At 42.4% G+C, this 22,043-nt stretch overlaps 1 long non-coding RNA gene across 1 annotated transcript in view; it reads right to left on the bottom strand.

Annotated features, from left to right (window-relative positions):
- LOC149864654 (uncharacterized) overlaps window positions 1-16,761 on the bottom strand; it is a 96,859-nt gene extending 80,098 nt beyond the window's left edge. The window contains exons 1-2 of the long non-coding RNA XR_016442584.1: window positions 16,715-16,761; window positions 13,021-13,075 (exon numbers count right to left, since the gene is read on the bottom strand). This is a non-coding gene — a long non-coding RNA (uncharacterized LOC149864654). The remainder of the gene's footprint in view (window positions 1-13,020; window positions 13,076-16,714) is intronic.
- Between the last annotated feature and the right edge of the window lie 5,282 nt (window positions 16,762-22,043).

Below are 22,043 nucleotides of genomic sequence, written 5' to 3'. Positions count from 1 at the left end.
GCAAAGGAGGAGATAAGATAAAAGTTAGAGAAACTTTAGCTCCCACTCAAAATTCTGCTGTGTCATAGACTCCCCAAATTGCCCCTTTAAAGCCTTTGACAGTTTCACATTTCCAAAGAGAGGTTTGCTCAGATTTGGGAAAGATGGTGTCGATAGAAGGAAGTATGCCCCAGATAGGTTATTCCTCTATGGTGCTGTTTCAGGACATTTTGGCTCCTATTTCCTGTCCTGTAAACCAGTGCTTTGCAAACTATCTGATGTGGCACACCGGCAAATTTTTTCCAGTGGGCCAGGGACTGATGCCCGGTTCAGCCGGTGGCAGCAACTGTGTGCAACAGCGCTACACAAATGCACAACCAGCTGTTTCTTTCTCTTTCCTCACCTCGCACGATGTGACGTCACCTGGAGTGTTGGAATGTACGAACTGTGGCGTTATGACATATCAATGCTATACTTCTGAAAATATATTTCTTTCTTTCCTGGCAACTCGCTGTGGACCAGCAAATATATTTCTTTCTTTCCTGGCAACTTGCTGCGGACCGGCGGCCGGTCCGCAGACCACCACTTTGAGAAACACTGCTGTAAACGACTTAGCACTGCATATAACAGAGGGAGCATTTCTCCCCGTTAAGAATAGATGCAGTGGGACCTATGATTAGTTATCTGTATAACATCTAAAGGGTGCTAAATGCTTTAAGATGCAAACAAAAAAGGTATATCTTTGACATGAACAATTTACAATTTAAACAGACAATGTAAAAGAAGAATCAGACAGACAATAGGGAAATAAGGGAAATGATACCTGTAAAGCATTTGGCAGCAGAAAGGACACAGCCAGAAACGTTTCTGTATGATACTGTTTTCTATTCTCCAGAGATTTGGTCAGTCTAACTTTCAGTCAGCAAGTAACATGGCTTTTGTCACTTCCCTTAAGAAGTTCTTCACAAGGTGATGGCAATGGCAGCTTAGCAGGTTGTTTTTTTTCCTTTTGCTGTAGTTCAGTAATAGCAGGCCAGCCTTAGGCACCTTAACACCATCTGCTACCAACCTCCCTTTCCCAGTTCCCAGATGTGTCAAGTACAACAAAGTCTTATGATCTAGTAGAAGATGTGAAATTCCATTTCAAATGCATTTTGGGGGAGGTTACTTCTACAGTCTAAATTTCCAGCTAAGATTTGGTTTACCTTCATAGTTTTGTATTTCTTTTGTTTTTTAGACAGACATGTGGATAGAAGTTTAGTCTGGAACTCCATTGCTTCCCTGTTAAAGTACACATTTTCTCACTGCTCTACTGTCCCTTCACTCACTGAGCCTGTGTCAAGACACCACCTTTCTGGAAAACTGAACTTTATGTGGAACCTCAGTAAGCCTGCTTCATATATTAAGCAGCAGCCAATCATCTTTTTTTCATCTTTCCAAATTTAGCACTTGTGTCTTAGTTTTAAACATGTTTAGTATAGCTTAGAGGGACAGTTTCTCTCCTAGGAAAAATATTCTTTTTTATTATTCATACAGCAATAGTGGTAGGAGCTCAGAACCTCATTGTACTGGGTGCTGATTCAGAACTAAAAGGTTGTCACCATCCTAAAGTTAAAGTGATATGTAAATTAAAAAGGGAGGGGAAAAAAACACTTCTTGGCTTTATCACTTTTTTCTTTGCTATAGCTTTTGTTTTCCAATGACCAGAAGCTCTTCCAACCATGGGTGGTCCTAAAATCTCCGAGAACCAATAGTCTCCTCATTTTCAGTTGCTCCAGTTAGTGTTTTTTATGATTCAACACAATGGGGCAAAACACATGGTTGTACAAGAGGGGGAGGGATGATAGGCATGCATACACGTGCACACATTTAGAAATCCTTATTCTTAAAAACAAAAAAAAAGAGCCTGAAAAAAAACTTTAAAAGTCTGTGCTTTGTCTGCTGCATGAAACCTTTTGTGCAATCTGTTGATGCTAGTGTAATGGGATTACAATTGTGAGATGCAGCACTGAAGTAATATCAGCAGTGTGTACAGCAGTGGAGGACAGAAGACTGACAAAATGAGTAGGGAAAGGAAATATCAAGAGGTGCTGATTAAAGGCCAGACAGCGTAGCCAGCAGATTAAGCAAAACTTATATTATTAAGTAGTGGCCTCCAGCCATAAAAGGTAGAGAGTTCAACAAACTAGAAAGAGAGATTGATACTCTACTATGACATCTGGATGAATAAGAAACAGAGTTTGATACACGAGGAATGTGCGAGTCATACACAGCCTTTCTTGTCCGATGTGAGTTATGTACATATTTTAGCAGACTGCTGCAGAGGATAAAATGAAGACAGTCAAGAGAGCACCAGAAAGATACCATGTTGAACTATTTCTGCTCTGTCACACTTCTGCAACTACTGGTAGAGTCCAGAGATTTCATTACAGTGATACCAGGAGAGATTTTTCACTTTACTCCCAGATTTGTCACGTTTGAAGTCTTCATTGCATTTTTGCATTGATCTTTGCAGCTGTCATGCCTCCCTTATTCTGCAGTAGGTGCATTTGGATGCCTTTCTTAAAAGGTCTCATTGGATTTCTCACTGCAGCCTTCAGCATCTTCTCCTGGGTACTGTTACATTAAAGAATGGAATGCAGGATAATTTTTAACCATGCATCCACAACCCAAGGTTTAGAATTTAGAATATACAGCTCACAGGCAACAGCTCAGTAACAATGATATTTCTAAAACTGCCAAAAGAAGTCAGATGCTTTTTAAGCACGACTGCTGCAGGATTAGGCAACAAGAGCTTGATCCGGGGGCGGGGCAGTGGTACTGAGCACCCACAACTGTCACTCTACAGCAGTGGTTCTCAATCTTTTTTGTAGCAGGACCCACTTATAAACACTGATGGTCAGTCTTGACCCAGTGCCCCTCACTCCAAACCCACTGCCCCTCACCCCCAGGCTCCAGCCCCACAGTGTGTGGAAAAAGGGAGGGGGGGCACGGTGAGCCCCAAGCAGCCCCTTGCAGACTGGCACTCTGACAGCCTGCAAGGGAAGAGCCATGGTTTCCCACATTTTTCTCCTTTAAAGGAGAATTTATTTTTAAGGTTTGTTGATGACCCTTTCATATATTCTTGCAATCCACTTTTGGGTTGAGAACCACTGGACAGGAATTAAGAGTGCTCAGAATCTCCAATAAATGCTGTTTCTGAATTTGTGAAGCTGTTAATTCATTGCAATGTGCTCTTCATTTCAGAGGGGGCCTGATTTGTTTCCTTTGAAGGAAAATGATAAAACACCAAGAGATCACAGTGTAAGCAGTACTAGGATTTGCTTATTTTCATTGTCAGGTATTTCTGTGTTCATTGCTTACCCCAATTTAATTATAAATTGGTCCCCTTTCCTATGACACTGATAATTAAGAGATTGGATACCAAGCTAAGGCTATGAATAGATGTTGTCTTTGGAGCAGGATGTATCCTGGCACAGCTGATCTGCTCCAGTGACATCTACTGATATTGTCAGGGTTACTGTCCTGCAGTGCACCTGTCATTCCCAGGGCAGAGGGGATCCTGTGGGACAATGACCCCAGGTACCATGTCATGTCTCAGGCATTACCTACTTGCAGAGAAACAATCTCCTCTGCAGGAGGACTGCTGGGACCTGCAGTAAAGCAAACATTTAAGGCATCACAAACTATGACTACCTTTGGTCACAGAAACATTTTGGGGCACTTGGAGAGCAACAAGGAGCTAGAATATCTGTTTGCTCGCAACTTGAACCATCATAGAAATGTTTATGGAAGCACAAGGGCAATTTGTGTTTGCACCCTAGTATTCACTCTGTTCATTCCAATGTTCTTTTTTGGAATTCCTTCATGTATGGTAGAACCAAGTCCTTTAATTTTCTGATGCACACAATTTTTTCCCCCCAGTCTACTGTGAAGGAACTCGGGTCACTCTCCTTCAGTCTTCTCTGACAGTCACTTTGATCCCGCTGACCTTTCAACTTGTAGCTTTTCTAGTCTTGTAAGCTTTGTATATAGCTGTAATCAAAATCACTTTTTCAACAGCACCTGCAGTTCTGTATGTAAACGTTCATTTTATATACAAGGGAAAGGTTACGTTCTTTTTGCTCCCTGTGTGTCCTGATGGTTTCTGGCAAGAGAAACACCAATGGGCTTTTTAAGCTACCCTTTTTTTATTACTTGTGCTTTTACATATACATATATAAAATTAAACTCCTTACAACAGCCAATGTTCCTGTCTCTTCACTAGCATAACAATAATCTTTTAAAGGGAAAGACTGTTGTTAGTAGTAACAACCTCCATAAACCAGTGAATGACGTTGACTGGGAGCTAAAACCACCAAAGGCCTCGGGGGGCTTTTAAAAACCTAACTACCCCAAAAGGCACCCAAATCCAAAATGTAGATGCTTAAAAAAGCCCCTTCTGCATGCCATCTGACCCCCTTTTGCACTTCAAACCTGCAGAACTACCCCAGTTTGTAATGCTGAGTGGCTTGATACCTACATTATGCTTAAGACTCTCCAGACAAAATGGAGCAAGAGAAGTTGCCCCCTGTATCCTTTAATTCAGTGGCTTTCAACCTTTTCTCATTTGCAGGGGTCAGCAGACCACAGGCTGAAAACTACTGCTTTAATTCAATTGTTCAGTGGTTAGAGCATCCATCCAGGATCTGAAAGTGTGGGGTTCCACACCCTCTTCTTCTGAGGGGGATCTAAAGGCATTGTTCCAAGGCCACTGCTGTAACTACTAGACTACAGAGTCTCATTCATTCTCTCACTAGCCCACTGAACAATTATTTGCAAAACAGAACAGCTTCAAAAGAAGCAAATGTGAACACCACAGTCCAGAACACCCTATACTTGGAAGGTTGAGAGCTGCTGGATTAAAGTCTTCTCAAGCAACGGAGAAAACTGAAACCTAATATGCCAGTCTTGGTTGAGTGTGCTCACCCCTGCTCTACAGGGAAAAAAAAGAAGGAAGAAAAGAGCAGCAGCACCACTACCACCACCACCTCAGCCTCCTTTAGCAGTATTCTGCAAATAGTTTAGGCACTTAACTCCAGCAGAAGATTCAGGGTAATGAATCTCAGACGGATGGAGGCTCTCCCTGTAATCCAGAGTAAGAAGACATCTATCTACAAACTTCTCTCCTTACCATTCCTACAGGCTACCTACGGTTTCCTGTTGTGCAGGCTTATTTTTTTGCAGATTTAGTTCTTAGGTACCTAACTCTCCAAAAATATTGTGTACAGGGCTTGAAACTCTTAGCTTAGGAAGATGGGATTCTACTAGGCAGCTGGATACCTAAAAGAAGTTAGGTGCTAAAGGTGAAGCCTAAGCCTGCTTCATAGATCAACAAGTGCTGTTCCCCAATGATTATCCAACTCTTGTTCCTCACCTCCCCAATAATTTTTGCCAGATCTTTTTCAATTTTGATGGTCTCCACCAGCAGATGGCCTCATTTAGGCAACTGTTTCTTGTTTCTTTAGGGCTTTAACTAAAACCTATTATTTTAATAGGCTTTGGGGTCAAGAAGTAGCTGCACACTATAAATAAAAACAACTAGCTCTTTTATCAAAGCAGGCTGCTGTCATCTTTGAAGATGGTGGCTGTGAAAAGCAGTGTTTCAAGGACTGAACCCATCCTGAGCTCCATGGGGCATGTATACTAATATGGCAGCTTCAACCCATGCTCCGTCTCTCTCCTTTCAGATGTGAATGAGCAGGAATACGGAGAGGATAGAAATAGTACTTGTACACATCCATCCAAAGGCACATTATGTAGTTTAATCATTACAATAACCCTGTTGTAATGAATGTATGGTGCCCACAAGTATAATTCCCCACTTCACAGATGGAGCAACTAAGCCATGGACAAGTAAAGTAGCTTCTCTAAGATCACACTTCAAACCGGTGTCAGGTACATCTCCCTCAGCAACTTCCAGTCACAAGGTTTAACCACTAGGCCCGTCTTCACTCTCAGAGAAAAATGAATTTACAGAATATTTGAAAAAAAAAACAGTAGGGTATTTTGTAATCAAGTTAATTATAGGTAAACAGTGAACAGAACTGAAGGACTGTGCCATGGTTTCTGGAATAAGAAAACATTGCGTACAACACTGCACGCCCCAGTAGTAAGGTGATATACCAAACTGCCGTTATTCCCATCAACATGGACATTAGAGGTCTTTGACAGAAAGACGGGTGGTCAAATTGTGAGAGCAGCCAAAGGTAATTCAGACTAAAAGCTCCTATGTTCTTCTCAGTATTCTTCCTCCATCCTCTCCTGGCGCAGCCATCAGGCTGAAACTGGCTACAGACAGCTTTTAAAACAAAATAAAAAACCACAAATGGTTACATGGATTTTTTTTCCTTTCTTCTCTGGGCTTCAATTTTTTGGCAGGGAGGGAGGGGGTTGGTGCAGGTCTAATGGAAACTCCCTGACAAGTGGAGCTTTATTTTTGTATTGTGGTTAAACATGGATCAAAGTTTCCAACAAGCAATCTTTTCTTCAGCCCTTTTTGACAAGGGTCAGGTATTTACACATTATCTCTATAGTTCATCTTCCCAGTGTACAATTTATAGCTTTAAGCTCCACATCTTCACCCTCATCTGCTCAAATGGTTGCAGGGGTTCATCTTTAGATATGTGATTGTCTCCACTTTCTGGGGACAGCATTATCTTTGCTCATGAACCTTGATTTAGAAACATACAGATGTCTCCCAACCATGTTCATCTGGAATTCTCTCAGTTCTGATTCAGCACCACACTCCTGATATTGAAGTCTGAATAATGTATCTGGGATAAAAGAGGTGTTAATCGCTGTTCCTCGCACAGGTCTCACTGCTCTCACTAGCATCTTCCCATGATGGGAATTCCATTATTTCTGCCTCTTAATTCTGAAGACTTTTTTTCCCCCCCTTCCTTTTTCTGGGAACAGATCTGTGTTTTATGGCACTTCAGCAATATCCCCATTACCTCATCCCAATTTGCTAGTTTACAAAGACTCCTTATCATGTCTGGTTACTTACATGGACACCTTATTGTAACACACGAGCACATTACTTTTATGTCCCAGTCACCCTACACAAATACTTTAGCATATCTGATACAATACTTCCCACCTACACTTCAGTGAGATAAGAGACTCCTACTGGCTTCTGGTAAAAGTTCTCTGCTGTGACATATGAACTTGTGAACACTCTTACCTCCAACATTTTCTCCAAATTTGTATTTTATAGGTCTCCTGGTACAGTTTCTCATCTACCATGATGGATTGGTGATAGTCTCAAATTAATCCTTTAAAAGCAGTTGAAGCCAGGTCTGCTGCTTGCCCCGTCCCCTGCTCCCCAGTACAGACACTCTTAATTTAATTTTCTTCCTTCTAAAACTCTGAAAATGCATTTATTCTGCGTAATCTTTTACCAAGCCCCTTTATGCACACATGAAGTATGAACAAGCTTACACTCCCATTATATTAACCATCAATAGCCTCTCATTGATTCCAGTGGGGCCAAGATTTCCCCAAGACCCATGTGAGCACTAATTTCTAAGCCAGTAGTTTTCCACCTGTGGTCTGTGGACCCCTGGGGTTCTGCAGACTATGTCTAAGGGGCCCACAAAAGATGACTATGATCCATTAAAAGTAAATGAATACCCACACTTAAAATTCAAAGGAATCTACATCTCCATTTGAAATTTTTAAGAGTCTGCAAATGAAAAAGGTTGAAAACCACCATTCTAAGGGACTTTGATGGCTCACATATCTAAAGATGAAGGTCTAAAAACACAGCCTTATATTATTATAAAAGTCACTTCATTTAAGACTTTTTTCATAGCCAATGCATGGGGAGGCACAGGGGGGCACATACCCACCCAGGTTTGTGCTGATGCTGGGGTGCTGGGCTGCAGCCCAACCAGAACCAGCACCTGGGAGCAGTGGTGGCAGTAGCGAGTTGTGCCTACCTACTGTTAACACTTCTGCATTGTCTATGCTTTTTTTTTTAAATAGATAGGTAAGTTGTGCTTTTTCCTCAGCACTATGAGTTCAGGATAGTAAAATCCTGGTATGAATGAAGTACGAAATACTTGAAAACAAAGGGCCAATTGCTGCTCTCAGTTCTACCAGGAATAATCTGGATTTACATTACAGATTTACACTGAGACAACAGACACGAAGTTTGGTCGATAGCTTTTTGCTACCATAAATAAGTATTTCTGAGACTACAATATGCAGCCATTTTGCTTCAAAATTTGTGATGCTAAATGAAACAATAGTGTCAGGTAAAATTGTTAAAACAACTTCCAATTTACTGCACTGCCTGTACGTCTGAGACAAGGGCAATTCTTTAAGTAAAAAGTGATTGGATCAATTTAGAAGACCCTTAAAATATATTATTGACAAGATAAGAGATCTTAAAATTAGAATTAGTCAAAAGACTAGACTAATTTTGTGAAGCCCTCATTCCAAAAAGCTTAAATTTGAACTAGTACTAGCTTTACTAACAAGGTGAAAATGGTAAAGTGGTTTGGCATAGTACAGGTATAACAGGATGAGGAAACCAGTTACCAGGTTCCCTTCCTGTTTTAATACTGGTTGAACCATCTTTTAAAATATTTTTAATGATATCATCTCCACTAAAAATCAATAAGCATGTTGATAAAGACAGAAGGATATAGATTCTGTATTCATTTTACAAATTTCAGTATTGAAAGTCAAGCCTCTTTAATGGAAAATTAGATCGCTCATTGTAGAACATAAATTGTTCTATTTTCTCATTCTTAGAGAAGTGGTCTTCATATCTACATGGACGGGATATGCTGGATGTTGCCACAGTGTTGTGGCACAGATCTTCTGCTGTAAAATGGTACTGCTACCTTAGGAAAAAGTGCCTTTTTAGAGCTGCTAAGTATCTCCAGCCTTTTTTTCAAAGCAAAGTTGTTGAGGCTGCATTAAATTCAATGGTAAGAGGATTTGGCCCTTAGTCTGATATAAGTAAACACAAACACAATCTTTGTTTAGCTAGAGAAGCCAACCTTTCAAATAAGCTTTAATTACTTTTTGGACAAGTCTAACAAGGAGGAAAAAAACCCCACCACAACAAAAAACCCATAGCCTCTTCCTATTGCACAGTAAATTCCACTGGCAGAAAATGTGAGCAAATACTAACTTTTTTGATTCATGGTTTGTGCTGCAGCGGTGCCCAGCATCCTTAATCAGGATTAAGGACCCCCACTGTATGAATATCTAATTTAGTTGAAACATGGTGCACGTTGATGCTAATCCAAATAGTTTCAATCCCTTCTTCCAATGAAGGGAGAAACTCTGTAGCATAATCTGCCACTTTCTGTAAATACTGCCATTTGTCTTTTCTTTAGATGCACTGCAGAAATGTTTCCAAATAAACCCTATTATAATAAAATGACAATGTGACAAACAGCTTGGCAAATAGATCTGCGACTCAAACAAAAAACAGATGCAGCACTTTGATCTTCAGAAGGAAAAAAAGCCGCCTTGTAATTCAGAAATGCTAATGTTTGATATAAAGTAAAGTAAATTTAGGTGGTCACTATTTTCTCCACCTTGTTTTAAAATATGAAGCTCTGCCACAAAGCTCTTATGCTCTGACCTTTCAAAGTTTTCCAAATTCAGTCTAGTCTTTTTTCTTTTTTTTTTTTTACAATTTATGCTGATTGAAGGCTTATACGTCTCAGTTTCATATAATTTTTTTAAATTTCTGTTTAAAATGCTGATTTTTACTTGTTTGCTTTCCATCTAGATCAAAATTACACAGATTATAAATATGTATCATTTATCATTTTATTTGTTTTTCATCATAATGTTGAATACTTCAAAGTGAGCCTAAATGCCATCTAAGAGCTAAGTATTCTAACATTTTTCTCTTTTGCCCCATCCAATTTAGTCTGATGTACAACAAAATACACAAGAATGCGTTCCTATAACATGGTCACATATTACAAATGTCATAAATTAAAATCCATAGATACATCTCAAAAATATATTGTTTGCTTTGACAACTGTCAAATTCTCTAACAACACTTTGTAGTACATAATATTTTGCAAGACTAATGGAATCTTAGTAATGAGAGACCTCATCACAGCACTTTTCTATTCAATCTTTGCTGATACATGGTGAAGGATGACAAATTTTGGCATGTGAAAATTCTAAGATACATGGATTATTTACATTCTACTGCTCATACTTGTTGTAGAGTCTAGCGAACACTTTGTTACTTTCCTTGACACCTTCACTGACCATTCATTTACACTATAACAGTTGTTCTTTTCCTGTACTTTTTAAAAGTGGGCAACTGAACAGCAGACATTCTATAAAAGATTTATTAAAAAATTTATAAAATGTAATGCTTTGTAGAATGTGTGTTGTTAATAATAAACCATTGTATATTATATAATGCATTTTCCCAATTCTACCTAGCTCCCACCCATTACAAAATTTTTTCCTGTGAATAGTAGAAGCTCTGGGTAAGACAAAGTTTTCAGTTAACTTCATTATATAGAATCTGCTATGAGCCATGATAATTTCATACTAAAAATCTTGTAAATATAAACAACTTCTTATGTTGTTTTAGCTATAGTTTTATTTTAGATCAGTCATGGCCCTACATTTAGGAACTTGCTTACACACACACATACACCCCCCCCTCACTCCCACAACCCTCCCAATAGTAGTAACATAGCTTAAATACTGTGCTTGCAAAAATGTTTTATTTTAGCTTGCTAAAATAAATAATTACAAAACCTCAAATACATGTTTCTGTTGAGTATATTTAATAATATTGTACTTAGAACTTTGTATTCTCTCATTAAACTAAAATTTAGTGTGATCTACATTTAATTTTGATACAGCAGTATGTTCCATATAATTGTCTAGCAACAATACCAATTATGTCAGTGCTACCGGGTCCTTCACAAGCCACATTTAAAAAAGGCAGTATTTGTACCCTCCCTACTCCTCTTACCATATTGACACCATTTGTTTCATTTATAAGTAAGAATGAAAACACTCTGGAGAAAAAATTAAAAAAAAAAAACCCTGCATGCACAGATTCTCTTGAGGACAAACTTTTAATAATGATTTCAACACAAATTGTTTGAAAGACAATTTGTTCAATCCTGACTAGTCACGCTGTGATATGAACTAAAGCAGCAAGAGTTAAGACTCCCTAGTAATGCACAAAAATCCCAGCATATTGCATGGCAACTGAACGATACATTCATTAACTTTGTTTTTGTGCCTTGAAAAAGGTCAAGTGGAATGCTGATTGTTAGACAATCACTTTGTTTCAGACATTTTTTATTAGACAAAAGGCTTACAGTTGAATGCTGCATTGTGCCCCACCCATCCAACTATGAGAATGACTATGTTTTTTACTTCATTACATTATAACACTGTATTACAATTTTCTAATTAAATGCTGCAGGTAGTAAGCATGTGTCCATGCTATGAAGGTATTCTCACAAAAAAATACCCCCCAATCCCCCCCCCAACATATCTTAGCAACCAAGTCATACAAATGAAAAGACATACCCCAAAGAAGGAAAGAAACAATATGGAGACAGAATATTACAAACCTTTTTCTGTAATTACATGTTCCACCCCAAACTAGGAAATGTTTTTAATGTGAAAATTGAGTGTGTAAAGCACTTGTCTAAAATGAATTGCAGGCAGCTGCGATTTTCTTAAAACACAGAAGGCCTATGTACTTTACTCGATAGTAAACTATTAAAATTGCATGATGCTGAATTCTTTCATCTGTAATAAAATGATTAATACAAGGGATCAAAACAGAAATGTTATCAGTCTTACTTTTGTTCAGAGCATAATGAAGAATACTGAAAGCATATTTTGTTAACCTACAGCAACTATATACTTTTCTCTGCTGCCAAAGAAATTTCTCATGAATAAATATACCGTAGAGATCTTTTTTTCCACAGAAGCCTTAATATGTACATTCAATCAAGCTAAAATGAAGTATCTTGGGATCAGCATACTCCTTAAGATGAAGGACTGGATAATAGCATTAGATAACAGTAAAATGTATACAGAAGTCAAAATGAAGCGGCCTTTGGTCTGATGAACTAAAGAGAAAGCAGTCAGCAGGGCAAAGGCTTTCTAAAGTAGGTCTGATTTTTCCTATACTGGATGCAAGTTTGTCACTTTCCCTTCCCCACTCCAGTAATTTTTTTAAAAAAATTCCTAGACACTTCATGGAAAGCTCTGAATGATTGTAGCAGGTGTATATGTTTATGCAACATTTAAGTTCTAGAAAACCAGAAACATGGGCCTTTCCTCCATATACTAATTATATGAACAGTGGAAGACAACAGGCATTCCTTATACTTACATATATTCCAACAGATAAGTTACAAGTCAAATGGTATAGACCTCTATTAGTCATCATTGGCTAGTCTCCACAAAGAAGTGGTAGACTTTCCTACCTGTAACTCAGGATTTAATAGTAAGGTGCATTTGAGAATTTTATCATTTTTGTAAAGATAAAGTGCATTTTGGTAAGTAGTATTAGTAAACAAATACTAAAATACCATCAAAATAAGTGGGCAGTGAACACTGTTACATGCTGTTACATACTGTGTTTCTCCACTTACCCATTCACTGTCAACTATCAGTCATTAATGAGGTTTTGTTACCTACCTTTATGCTTATGAACCCATAAGGGTCCTAACATCTCAATGGTTAACAGGTACACATTCTAGTTAAGTTATTCACTTATAAAAAAATGGTTATCAGAGGAACGAAGGTTTGATCAGACAAGTGCTTTGCAAGTCAAATGAAAAAGAGCTGATCCACTAACTGGAATTGACTTCTAGGTATTACCCATAATGCTTTACAGCTTATGATAGCTAAAGGTATCTGCAATATGCTGTTTCAGGATTCTGATGCAATCAATTGGTCTATTTAGAAAAAAAATTAATAATCTACTGAAATCCACAAAAATGTACAGCAACGTTGCTTGTACTTACATGTTGCATTGACTTGAATACAGGGAAGAGTAGCAGTGTCGACTCTATTGGAGATCTGCAAGATTTAGGTATTTGTAAGAGAGTTATTCGTTTCTGCTAATTTTAAGTATAAAAATAAAGCTTCTTGTAATTCTGCATCTGACACCCTAACATTAACTCAGGGAATGTAAAACACAGATGAGGTAGCTACAGAAGTGAAAAAATAGGCATTTGAACCTCTTAAATGATCACTGTGATTTGAGGACATGTTAGAAAATAATGTGGGTAGCATATTTCTAAGTAATAGAACACTATTATTTATAGCCAATCCTCAGCAATATAGAAAGGCCATTGAACGAGGAGTTCCCCTTCCAACTCTCCACCTCACACCATTAACAGAAATACTTATTCCTGGCTGGAATGGACAGAAATGCATTTAAGTTGATATTTGAAATCCAAGGCCTCCTTTTCAAAAATCAACTTAAAAAAGAGAAGTGTTCAGAATTAAATAGCTGTTATTTATTATATGATATGTATTCTTCTCTACTATTCCAATTGCAAATTATTCTGCGGTAAAAAAAAAGTGTTGTATTTTCAGTCTTACTGTAAGAAGAGATTTACTCAGAGCAGCAGAAAAAAGGACCTGTTAAAAAAAGGGGAATCAGTAAACAAAGTATGATTCTTTATATCTTTCAGGACATGGCAACTTCATTTCATATTTCTAGATAACCACTTGCATTAAAAGCTGCTTTGCAAGGTTTTTTGGTTTGTTTTTTTTTGGCAGATTCCTTATTAAACGTGAATACAATGAATGAGCAATAATGTTTTGGTCATTCTATAATGGATTGCACAAAGAAAAATAAAAGCTCCTGTCCTGTTGAGATTCCTCTGTATACAACTAGCCCTCCCTGAATTATAGTGAAATACACGGCATCAATATTAAAAACGGATTGCTTATTCAGTTTGTCCGGCCATCTAGCAGTAAGTGGGTGTTGTGGAATGGTCTGACATACACATTTAAGGAGAGAACTCGAGGAGGTGCTATTCTGGAACATTCTCACACGGCAATTACTGTGCAAATTACCATACCCCAGATCATAAAAATACCGAACTTCCAAAGGCAGATACTTTTCTTCCAAAGACACCGACAGGGAGTATGTGTATATAGCAGCTTTCCACATTTTTGATTGCACGCACAACATTTTTTTTGAGGTGTGGCTTTGTTTAATATTTAAAGAAAAGCTGGAATTAGATGGCCACGTAACTGCCCTTAGAAGATTTTCTGTAATACTAAGATTACAGTCTCCACTTATTTTTTGAGTATCTCTCCACATTTTGCCAGGTATATTTTAAGGCAATGCCCTACACAAGGGCAGGACAGAGTGCCCACTGCATATTATTGTTGTTGTCGTTGGGTAGAGACTGCTAGGTAAAACAATAGGCATCCACTGATGACTGCGCTTATATGCAGAGGAAACCCCTACTTCATGTAACGAAGTTAAAAGGAAGAATTTTGAAGAGTCCTTTTATACAAATGTGACTTTAAATTAAATGACAACAATCAAGACGGGCCTTTTGTCTTTCTATGGTTCCAGTTGAAGACTGTACGCTTTCTGGGAATGGCAAAGATTTAGGGCTCTTTCTAAAGACAGCCATAATGCAGGTAAAAAGGCAGGCCTTCTCTCTCCCCCACCCACCTCTGCTAATGCGCCTCAATCTCGTACACGCCCAGCATTCCTTGCCTTTTGGAGTCTCACGCATGCAGAGCCTTGTGATTTTTATACATGTATTATCTTGAGAGACACAAATGCCTAATGAGGAGCAGGCTCAAACCATCACACTCATTTGAATGGTGACCTATTCCAAATTTTGATCAGAAGTCACTATAAATGAGTGATGGCTTGAGCCACCTCATGAGGCATTTGTGTATCTCAAGATTATATATATAAGCTAGTACAGGTCACCTGCTCCACCGCAAGCGCTGCCACTCCCCACAACTGGATTTCAGAAGCATTTTTACAGTTTTGAAGTTAACACTGGAAGTGTTGCAGTTCCTACTTTTTCACTAATGCAGTTATAGAGCTGCATTGCTCTTATTCCTCAGTGACTGAAAACTCTAGATTACTGACTCGTTTTCGTCTCAAAAAAATGTGAATGTGACTAAAATCATTAGTTTAAAAGATATGCAAAAGCCTATCTAATCTTATTTCTTTAATAGCCAGCATCCAATTCAGTGCCCCATTGTTAAATGTCACTTTCTGAGGATGCTAGTCATTATTAAGTAACCCCGACATAAAAACCTGTAAGCTCTTTTGCACCGCATCACTGGACGCATTTAAATTTCTCCCTTGTTTTGCTTTTCCACAGATTTGCAAGATTTATGGTTGTGACTGCAGAAGTTAAACTCTCCTGTTTCCTCAGATTTTAAGACACTTCTATTTCCAGGGAAATTAACTCATGAAGCATTTGTTGTCCCATTTTCTATCCCATTTTCTTTGCTTAGCTTTAACTACCTGCCACTGTTTCTCATGTGGGGTCACAATGCCATCTTCTTGATAACAGACCAAATGAAATTATTCAGAAGCAACCCAAGTGCCTAGCTATAGGGAGAGATTCTTCTATACGGTTATCTTGTTCTGAGAAACCATAATGCCTCTCTCTCACAGGTATCAGGACCTCTGCAGAAGTCAACTGCCCTGGCTACGCCCATCTTCATTTCAGAGTCAGCCAGCGTTCAGTCCAGACAGCGCTGCTATACCAGAAAAAAATCTTGACAGAAGTCTAGGGCTGACACACCCATTTTTACTAATTGCTGTTTCTGTGTATGTCAGTCGCTCTTGCTGCAAAATAAGGAAGTCAGTCTATGCCTGGCTATACGAGACATTTCAAACAACCTGCCTAAAGCATGCTGATATTAAATGCCATGATCTTAGAGCAGGTGGAGTTAGTAGCTGGACTAGCTATGTGAGTCATTTCAGACAAACTGCCTCAAGCATGCTATATTAAGTGCCAGGATCTTAGAGCAGGTGGAGTTAGCAGCTTCTGCTCACAATTCAGTCCGATTATGTCTCATTTCTTCCTCTATGGAGACCTCCTATGACTTCATTCTCTGCAGACTGCATTTTAGCAACTCGCTGTGCCCTTCTGTGGCACATGACACTTCACACTGACCGGCACCAGGGCTCCTTATTACCTAGGCTTGCTTCCTCCATTGCTTCCAGGCACCTCTAAAACCAAACGCGGGGGGGCTCCATTCCCTGGCCGCGGGAGGCAGATGACAGCTAACCATGCACCGAAAGGAAAAGGAAAAGCCGGTGAGGAAGCGAGAAGATGCGATGCGGGCAAGGAAGATGTCGCTGCCAGGCTGGGCCAGCTGGAGGGTTTAGTTTGATACCGGCACGTTAATCCCTGCCTAAGCTGGAACAGGCATAGGAAGTGCAACCCCCACACCCCTTAAAAATCCCTTCCTGCCCTTCACATACTTCAATACCTCCTTTCAGGGAAGATACCCGGAGGGGGATGGAGCCAGAGGGGTCTTTTCTCCGCCTCCCCCCATGGTGTGCTTGTGTCAGATGCCCGGTGCTGCTCGAGTGCCTTGCGAGCGAGCTCCCCCCCTCCAGCCACATCCACCAGGGGCAGAGGCCCCCGCGCTGCCCGGGCGCCTGCCTCGCGGGGGCTCCGCAGCGCTCTCCCACGGACGGACTCACTCGCTCACCTGTAGGAAGAAGCCGCTAAGCACCCGGCGGCGGCCGCCGCCGCCGCCACCTTCTCCTCCTCCTCCTCCTGCGCCGCTGCAGCAGCGCAGAGCTCGCAGAAGGCAGCAGGGGAGGGGGCTGCGGTGTCATATACCAGACACTACCATTCCCCCCCTTACTTATGGGGGCGGGGGGGGCGGTGCGCCCGGCGGTCAGGTGACAGCGCAGCCCCCCGCGCCGCAGCGCCGGGTGGTTGCAGCCGGGGGGAGGGCACAGAACGCCCCTTCCCTCAGCGCTCCGCCGCGGAGCCCCGCGCGCTCCGGAGCAGAAAGCTGCGGCGGCGCCACGTGACGCCGCGCCCGGCAGCCTCCGCCGGCGCCGGCTTCTGCAGTCTCATCCCCCTCCCGCAGCGGCGAGGGAAGCCCCGGGGTCCTCCGGCACAGAGCTCCCCAGCAGCTGCACAAAGAGGGGCCCGTGCCCCCGCCGGGGCACGTGGGTGCTGCAGTGCTGCCCCAGGAAGAGGTGCAGGGCGTGGCGCGTGTCCCCGCTCCTCTCTGCCTCCCTGCCCGCTCCCCCTCCTCTGCTTGGCTGGCCCTCACGTACGCCCCCAGCCGGAGGAAGTCGCCTCTCGAGGGGCCTCCGCATGGTCCCGAGGGAGCGCTGAAGGGAGCCGATGAACCCTGAGGGGGGTGGGAAAGGAGAAGCCCGAGAGACAAGAGCAGGAGCCCCGCACAGGGGCACCCTTAGCTGCGGGGGAGCGGGAGGGGTCACTTGACTGCGGGGTCCAGAGAGCCGCTTGCCCCTGTGCCAGAAGCGCCTAGGCGGAAGGCAGCCCCGCCGCCCACCGGCTGCCCCTGGTGCCGCCCTGAGGAAAAATGAAAAAAATCTGCTGAGGAAAAACTAAGGAATGAAACGAGCCGCCGCCAGGCACAACGCCTCCGCCGCACGCCCGGGCCCGCCGCGCGCTCCAGACGCCTCCATGCAGCCAGCGGGCAACGCCCAGGCCGGCGCTCCTCACCGCGGCAGCGGGGCCTGGGCCTGCCCGTGGCGTGCGCGGGGTGAGGGCAAGCAAGTAGGAAAGGTCAGATTAAAACAATTAAAGCTAGTGGTGCGAGAAGGGACACACGCTGGAAGGCGGGATTGGACGGAGCGATTCATCATCCATAAAGATAATTGCTTCTCCTAGCGGGAGAGAAGAGAGCTGTGGCGTCGCCTCTGAGCTCCCTGACGGTACAAACCCTCGCAGAGACGGGGTGGGTTCAGCGGCTTTCCCCCTGGCTCCCACCCATCCTCTCCTTCAGAAACTGCCTCCTCAAAGCAAACCCACCCCTGAGGCTTCCTCAGCCGGGCAGAGACGGGGAAAACTTTCAAAGAAGTCTTCCAGATATTTGACTTGGTCGAATAAAAGATGCCGGATTTCCCCCAAGCCCCTTGCCAACCTCTCCCAGGAACACCCTCGGCTGATGCCCATCTGGGGGAATCCTTCTCTAGTCAAAGGAGGTGATGAAAAGCATCAGTGGGTAGTGCTTTCTCACCAGTTGGGAAAAGCCCAGCACCTTCAGTCCAGTGCTAGAGAAGGGTTACCTAGAAGGGGAAGGCTTAATATTGAAGTGCTTCAACAAACATCCCACAGGTTTCCAGTATTAAAAAATAACAATGGTATAATGAGTTTCCCAGTTGCCTGGAATAGTTAATCCTGCTGTTGCCACAGGTTAAAAGGAAATAGAAATATCTTGTCACTGAGGAACATGGGTTCCAAATGACATTGTCACCATGGTTTGAATTCCACCTTCAGCTCCCTCTCTGCAAAAATGAAGTTGATTTTTACCCAGGGGGACTTTTTACCATGTTTCATTTTCCCTGAGCCTGAGGAAGGGCAGGGCACAAAAGCTTGCATGAAAAGATCTTTGTTGTTAGTTGTTGTTGTGATTTCTTAGTTGAGCTAATAAAAGGTATCATCTCTGAACCAAGAGTTTGAGAGGCTTGCATTTCTGAAACAAATATACATCCTTTGTCTGGCTCAGGGACAGTGTGCAGATTCTGCCCTTCGGAAGGATGCCTGCAGTTGATGTGTTTGAACAGAGGCCAGAAAGATCCTGTCTAATTTTCACAAGCATGTTTTAATTTATTTCTTTATTTTTACTAAGGTGGGCAAGGTTGTTATAGCGCACAACCATGAAAGAAGGAATTTAATTCAACCTCTTGACCCCTTAGTGATCTCTCTCTTTCTCTCTCAAAAAAAAAAAGGCTGGGATTTTCAAAATCACATTAAAACCATTGGAAGTCCATTGAAATATTGAGCCATTTTAAAAACTAATTTTGATAGAGGAAGGCTGGTGGCACCTTTGTTTCTAAAGATCAGTGATGACTATGAGTGCTTGGTGCAAGCTTGCAGAGAATAATGTTTCCAACTATGTGAGTTGGTCTAATAAAAGATATCAGATTTACCCCAAGAACCTTGTCTGATAGGAGGAGCACTCCACAACATGTCAATAGGAGACGCTGGCCGACTTGCAAAACAGTTTATGATCTGAAGATGATCTTCCCTATCCATCTCTCCCAAGTATGTTCAGGACAAATGCAGTTTAAATTCTGAAATATAATCCACAATCCTCGTGTTACACAGCAGCCAGGAAAGCAGGGTCATTACACCTTGCATAATAAAGTCAAGTTAAAATATAGTTGGATAACCTGGGTGAATGTGTCTTCCCTCTTCGGTGTAAGAGATGGGGATTTGTGATTGCCTGTGCAGGCAGCCGATACACGATGAGTCTTATAAAGCACCTGGCGTATGCTGAAGCATTGCATTAATGCTAGAACCCGCAATGATCTGAAACTTTGGTCGGGGGGGAAGAACCATAGAGCAAAGAGAAGATCCCGCCTTTAAGTATGGAAAGTTGCGAAGAAATGTTGCTATTACAGAGCGAAGCTGTGGTCCCCGATCACTCAGAAAAGACTGCTCCTGCGCTGACGACCCTCTTTGAGCACGGAGGACCGGTCCCTCATCAGCTTTCCCCCCGCCCCCGCATTGGAAAGTTAGAGAAAGTTTGGTGCGGGGAACAGCCCAGACTCGGCGATCGCCGCGGGACTCTGTGAGGACACGCCGCATCGGGAGGGCAGCCGTGGGGCCCGATCCCGCCCACTCGTGTCAGGTTCTCTCTGGGCTGCAATGGAAGCAGGGCGCTGCTCGGGCTCGCGACAGCAACCGGATGGTTTCCTACGTTGATCGTCTCTTTAGAAGACACTTTTAGAAATAGGAATATTGCCCAGCTTTTAAAATCTCGGACCCTTCAAGTCTAGAGTGAAGGGACTGGAATTCGCTCAGTTATTTGGTTCTTTTACTCATTTCATGGGTCGGTTTATTGATTCAAGTCATCTTTCCACTAATCCTTCCCAGGTTGTTAGGCTAGGTTGCAGAAAAACCCACAATATAACACAATTCCCAAAAAGCGAACCGTGAGGTACTATTTTTAAGCCATCAATCTCCTGCCCAGTTTTTGGTAACTGCCCCTGAAAGGGAAAGTCGGCGCAATCCCAGTTTGGCTTAACAAGGGTAGGAAAGATCATATGAACGGGGTAATATGATGAACAGGATGAAGACAAAAAAACCCAAACAACCCTCTGAACATCTAGATTTCTTGTCCCAAGGTGAAAACCTGTGAGCACACCCGCATACAGACGCCAGCCCTTCCCTGCTCTGCGATCAAACTAGTTTAGATAGCAATAATGAAGGTGAGGGTTTTGGTTTCCTTTTTTTTTTCCCTTCAAGGGGAAGTCAGAAGAGCAGCAGACCTAAACCAGGTCTGTATAATTAGATTTTCTGGTGGGTTATCCCTAAAAGGTCTGGCAGGGCGGTTGGAGCGCACCATGACATTGCATCTCCGGCTGCATCAACTATAAAGATCCTCGGGTAAGCTTTCTAGGAAATTCCCAGTGCGGTCTGCAGACATAGCTTTGCCACTGTTGCAAGTGTATCTGTGCCGTTTGCTTTGGTCTCGGACGCGATTTTGTTTTGAATGGATCGCAGTCCGCGCGGAGCAGCACTGTGCAGCCACAGTTTTCTTGTAGGGGAGCTCGTGCCGGGCGGAGAGGCTCCACCTCCTCCCTCTGCCTTCTGCAGTCAATGCACACCAAGCCCCTGCCAAGCCGCCTGCAAGACTCCAGCCCCTGGCGCCTCGCCCCCTGTTTCTCCCCCAGCAGATACACACCCCAGAAAATTCCCCCCTCCCTTCCCTTTCCCTTTCCCTTTCCCAGGGTTAAGTGTTTCGTATTTAGTCCAGTCCACTTCCTACTCTGAAATATGAATGCAGTACCTTGGGTGGCTCTAACATTTCCTTCCTTTTCTGGTTACTAGAAGTTGCTCCCTTTAGGCTAGTGATTCTCAACAAGGGTGGGTGCCTTGAGATTTTTTTAAGGGTGCCATGAGGTGCCATACTGTTAGGTGTGCAAACAAGATTTCAAATAGGAATCCACAGTGTCAAGAGCATTCTGACCTGTTGTCTTTCTGGGAGCTTTGTAACAGAAGAAGCAATCAGAACTTCTAGTAGAGATGATATCTTGTATTAGACCAACAAGCTTTTTGAAAAAAAAAAATCCTTAATTGCAAGCTTTCGGGCACAACCACCCTTCAGCAGGCATTGGAGAAAAAAATTGTAAAAGTTCCCCTGGGTAGAAATGAAGTTCATATTTCACAGGATTTCACAGAGGAGCCAATAGATAGAAAACTTCTCTGGGCAGTCAGTTCATAGCTGGTATAGAGTCTTTCACCTCTGTGAGGCTCTGTGATGATGCAAATTGCCTTGAAACAAAGCCTCAGGTTTCAGGTGGTCACAGTTGTAACACCTTGTAACAGAAGAACTGCTCTATTATTTTTCCATAGTGAAAACTAAAAGCTGGCAAGCGTCTAAAAAGGTTGAGAGCGCCTTAAGTATTGATATCCTTTCCTATCTTTATGTCCCCTCACGCTACACAGGTCAGGGGAATCTGGACCTGTCGGAGAAAAGCAGGTTCTCCAGCCTCAGCAGGTGGAGTGTGTGGGGTCTGGGCTGCACACCTAGCATCGCCCACCAAGGAGGGAAGTTCTCCAGGTGTCTGCTACAGTGCACAGGGACATGAGGAAAGCCCTTGGAGCCAGATTTCAGCTTCCCTACCAACATCTCCCATGCGCTTGTCATAGGTCAGAGAGCCCAAACTGACTTTCCACAAAAGCTGGGTGTTGTTTGCAGAATTTGAGCTGGGTAAATAAAATTCCTCCTCTTATAGGATGGATGCTTTGTTTGTCCTGCAATTAAATCCCTCTGTGTCCTCCTTCCCCAGCCTCCTGGCCTCCATGATGCAGGTTGTTCCAGT

This window comes from Crocodylus siamensis, chromosome 5, assembly GCF_052110815.1.
Source record: "Crocodylus siamensis isolate JL-2025a chromosome 5, ASM5211081v1, whole genome shotgun sequence".
Lineage (NCBI taxonomy): Eukaryota > Metazoa > Chordata > Crocodylia > Crocodylidae > Crocodylus > Crocodylus siamensis.
This window is presented reverse-complemented; position numbering and strand designations above follow the sequence as displayed.